We start from the raw sequence: 5,000 nt of genomic DNA on the forward strand, positions 1-5,000 counted from the left end.
AACAGCCCAAAAACGGGCCAAAACTGGCCATTTTTGGCTGCGCGAGCGAGCGGCGAGCGGCGAACAGCGAGCGAAGCGAGAGGCAGCACCGTCCCTGCTATACGAAAGCCCCATCCAGCCCTGTGCCACCCGGGGGGTTCCAGGGTGCTGAGATGGCTGACGTTTTGCTCCGCTCACGACGGTCACCGCACCACGCAAGAACAGGCCAAAAACTGGCCAAAACAGCCCAAAAACGGGCCAAAACTGGCCATTTTTGGCTGCGCGAGCGAGCGGCGAGCGGCGAACAGCGAGCGAAGCGAGAGGCAGCACCGTCCCTGCTATACGAAAGCCCCATCCAGCCCTGTGCCACCCGGGGGGTTCCAGGGTGCTGAGATGGCTGACGTTTTGCTCCGCTCTCGACGGTCACCGCGCAATGCAAGAACAGGCCAAAAACTGGCCAAAACGGCCCAAAAACGGGCCAAAACTGGCCATTTTTGGCTGCGCGAGCGGCGAGCGGCGGACAGCGAGCGAAGCGAGAGGCAGCACCGTCCCTGCTATACGAAAGCCCCATCCAGCCCTGTGCCACCCGGGGGGTTCCAGGGTGCTGAGATGGCTGACGTTTTGCTCCGCTCTCGACGGTCACCGCGCAATGCAAGAACAGGCCAAAAACTGGCCAAAACGGCCCAAAAACGGGCCAAAACTGGCCATTTTTGGCTGCGCGAGCGAGCGGCGAGCGGCGGACAGCGAGCGAAGCGAGAGGCAGCACCGTCCCTGCTATACGAAAGCCCCATCCAGCCCTGTGCCACCCGGGGGGTTCCAGGGTGCTGAGATGGCTGACGTTTTGCTCCGCTCTCGACGGTCACCGCGCAATGCAAGAACAGGCCAAAAACTGGCCAAAACGGCCCAAAAACGGGCCAAAACTGGCCATTTTTGGCTGCACGAGCGAGCGGCGAGCGGCGGACAGCGAGCGAAGCGAGAGGCAGCACCGTCCCTGCTATACGAAAGCCCCATCCAGCCCTGTGCCACCCGGGGGGTTCCAGGGTGCTGAGATGGCTGACGTTTTGCTCCGCTCTCGACGGTCACCGCGCAATGCAAGAACAGGCCAAAAACTGGCCAAAACGGCCCAAAAACGGGCCAAAACTGGCCATTTTTGGCTGCACGAGCGAGCGGCGAGCGGCGGACAGCGAGCGAAGCGAGAGGCAGCACCGTCCCTGCTATACGAAAGCCCCATCCAGCCCTGTGCCACCCGGGGGGTTCCAGGGTGCTGAGATGGCTGACGTTTTGCTCCGCTCTCGACGGTCACCGCGCAATGCAAGAACAGGCCAAAAACTGGCCAAAACGGCCCAAAAACGGGCCAAAACTGGCCATTTTTGGCTGCACGAGCGAGCGGCGAGCGGCGGACAGCGAGCGAAGCGAGAGGCAGCACCGTCCCTGCTATACGAAAGCCCCATCCAGCCCTGTGCCACCCGGGGGGTTCCAGGGTGCTGAGATGGCTGACGTTTTGCTCCGCTCTCGACGGTCACCGCGCAATGCAAGAACAGGCCAAAAACTGGCCAAAACGGCCCAAAAACGGGCCAAAACTGGCCATTTTTGGCTGCGCGAGCGAGCGGCGAGCGGCGGACAGCGAGCGAAGCGAGAGGCAGCACCGTCCCTGCTATACGAAAGCCCCATCCAGCCCTGTGCCACCCGGGGGGTTCCAGGGTGCTGAGATGGCTGACGTTTTGCTCCGCTCTCGACGGTCACCGCGCAATGCAAGAACAGGCCAAAAACTGGCCAAAACGGCCCAAAAACGGGCCAAAACTGGCCATTTTTGGCTGCACGAGCGAGCGGCGAGCGGCGGACAGCGAGCGAAGCGAGAGGCAGCACCGTCCCTGCTATACGAAAGCCCCATCCAGCCCTGTGCCACCCGGGGGGTTCCAGGGTGCTGAGATGGCTGACGTTTTGCTCCGCTCTCGACGGTCACCGCGCAATGCAAGAACAGGCCAAAAACTGGCCAAAACGGCCCAAAAACGGGCCAAAACTGGCCATTTTTGGCTGCACGAGCGAGCGGCGAGCGGCGGACAGCGAGCGAAGCGAGAGGCAGCACCGTCCCTGCTATACGAAAGCCCCATCCAGCCCTGTGCCACCCGGGGGGTTCCAGGGTGCTGAGATGGCTGACGTTTTGCTCCGCTCTCGACGGTCACCGCGCAATGCAAGAACAGGCCAAAAACTGGCCAAAACGGCCCAAAAACGGGCCAAAACTGGCCATTTTTGGCTGCACGAGCGAGCGGCGAGCGGCGGACAGCGAGCGAAGCGAGAGGCAGCACCGTCCCTGCTATACGAAAGCCCCATCCAGCCCTGTGCCACCCGGGGGGTTCCAGGGTGCTGAGATGGCTGACGTTTTGCTCCGCTCTCGACGGTCACCGCGCAATGCAAGAACAGGCCAAAAACTGGCCAAAACGGCCCAAAAACGGGCCAAAACTGGCCATTTTTGGCTGCGCGAGCGAGCGGCGAGCGGCGGACAGCGAGCGAAGCGAGAGGCAGCACCGTCCCTGCTATACGAAAGCCCCATCCAGCCCTGTGCCACCCGGGGGGTTCCAGGGTGCTGAGATGGCTGACGTTTTGCTCCGCTCTCGACGGTCACCGCGCAATGCAAGAACAGGCCAAAAACTGGCCAAAACGGCCCAAAAACGGGCCAAAACTGGCCATTTTTGGCTGCACGAGCGAGCGGCGAGCGGCGGACAGCGAGCGAAGCGAGAGGCAGCACCGTCCCTGCTATACGAAAGCCCCATCCAGCCCTGTGCCACCCGGGGGGTTCCAGGGTGCTGAGATGGCTGACGTTTTGCTCCGCTCTCGACGGTCACCGCGCAATGCAAGAACAGGCCAAAAACTGGCCAAAACGGCCCAAAAACGGGCCAAAACTGGCCATTTTTGGCTGCACGAGCGAGCGGCGAGCGGCGGACAGCGAGCGAAGCGAGAGGCAGCACCGTCCCTGCTATACGAAAGCCCCATCCAGCCCTGTGCCACCCGGGGGGTTCCAGGGTGCTGAGATGGCTGACGTTTTGCTCCGCTCTCGACGGTCACCGCGCAATGCAAGAACAGGCCAAAAACTGGCCAAAACGGCCCAAAAACGGGCCAAAACTGGCCATTTTTGGCTGCACGAGCGAGCGGCGAGCGGCGGACAGCGAGCGAAGCGAGAGGCAGCACCGTCCCTGCTATACGAAAGCCCCATCCAGCCCTGTGCCACCCGGGGGGTTCCAGGGTGCTGAGATGGCTGACGTTTTGCTCCGCTCTCGACGGTCACCGCGCAATGCAAGAACAGGCCAAAAACTGGCCAAAACGGCCCAAAAACGGGCCAAAACTGGCCATTTTTGGCTGCACGAGCGAGCGGCGAGCGGCGGACAGCGAGCGAAGCGAGAGGCAGCACCGTCCCTGCTATACGAAAGCCCCATCCAGCCCTGTGCCACCCGGGGGGTTCCAGGGTGCTGAGATGGCTGACGTTTTGCTCCGCTCTCGACGGTCACCGCGCAATGCAAGAACAGGCCAAAAACTGGCCAAAACGGCCCAAAAACGGGCCAAAACTGGCCATTTTTGGCTGCACGAGCGAGCGGCGAGCGGCGGACAGCGAGCGAAGCGAGAGGCAGCACCGTCCCTGCTATACGAAAGCCCCATCCAGCCCTGTGCCACCCGGGGGGTTCCAGGGTGCTGAGATGGCTGACGTTTTGCTCCGCTCTCGACGGTCACCGCGCAATGCAAGAACAGGCCAAAAACTGGCCAAAACGGCCCAAAAACGGGCCAAAACTGGCCATTTTTGGCTGCACGAGCGAGCGGCGAGCGGCGGACAGCGAGCGAAGCGAGAGGCAGCACCGTCCCTGCTATACGAAAGCCCCATCCAGCCCTGTGCCACCCGGGGGGTTCCAGGGTGCTGAGATGGCTGACGTTTTGCTCCGCTCTCGACGGTCACCGCGCAATGCAAGAACAGGCCAAAAACTGGCCAAAACGGCCCAAAAACGGGCCAAAACTGGCCATTTTTGGCTGCACGAGCGAGCGGCGAGCGGCGGACAGCGAGCGAAGCGAGAGGCAGCACCGTCCCTGCTATACGAAAGCCCCATCCAGCCCTGTGCCACCCGGGGGGTTCCAGGGTGCTGAGATGGCTGACGTTTTGCTCCGCTCTCGACGGTCACCGCGCAATGCAAGAACAGGCCAAAAACTGGCCAAAACGGCCCAAAAACGGGCCAAAACTGGCCATTTTTGGCTGCACGAGCGAGCGGCGAGCGGCGGACAGCGAGCGAAGCGAGAGGCAGCACCGTCCCTGCTATACGAAAGCCCCATCCAGCCCTGTGCCACCCGGGGGGTTCCAGGGTGCTGAGATGGCTGACGTTTTGCTCCGCTCTCGACGGTCACCGCGCAATGCAAGAACAGGCCAAAAACTGGCCAAAACGGCCCAAAAACGGGCCAAAACTGGCCATTTTTGGCTGCGCGAGCGAGCGGCGAGCGGCGGACAGCGAGCGAAGCGAGAGGCAGCACCGTCCCTGCTATATACGAAAGCCCCATCCAGCCCTGTGCCACCCGGGGGGTTCCAGGGTGCTGAGATGGCTGACGTTTTGCTCCGCTCACGACGGTCACCGCACCACGCAAGAACGGACCATAAACAGGCCAAAACAGCCCAAAAACGGGCCAAAACTGGTCATTTTTGGCTGCGCGAGCGAGCGGCGAGCGGCGAACAGCGAGCGAAGCGTGAGGCAGCACCGTCCCTGCTATACGAAAGCCCCATCCAGCCCTGTGCCACCCGGGGGGTTCCAGGGTGCTGAGATGGCTGACGTTTTGCTCCGCTCACGACGGTCACCGCGCCATGCAAGAACGGACCAAAAACAGGCCAAAACAGCCCAAAAACGGGCCAAAACTGGCCATTTTTGGCTGAGCGAGCGAGCGGTGAGCGGCGAACAGCGAGCGAAGCGAGAGGCAGCACCGTCCCTGCTATACGAAAGCCCCATCCAGCCCTGTGCCACCCGGGGGGTTCCAGGGTGCTGAGATGGCTGACG

This window comes from Musa acuminata, unplaced genomic scaffold (assembly GCF_036884655.1).
Source record: "Musa acuminata AAA Group cultivar baxijiao unplaced genomic scaffold, Cavendish_Baxijiao_AAA HiC_scaffold_459, whole genome shotgun sequence".
NCBI lineage: Eukaryota > Viridiplantae > Streptophyta > Magnoliopsida > Zingiberales > Musaceae > Musa > Musa acuminata.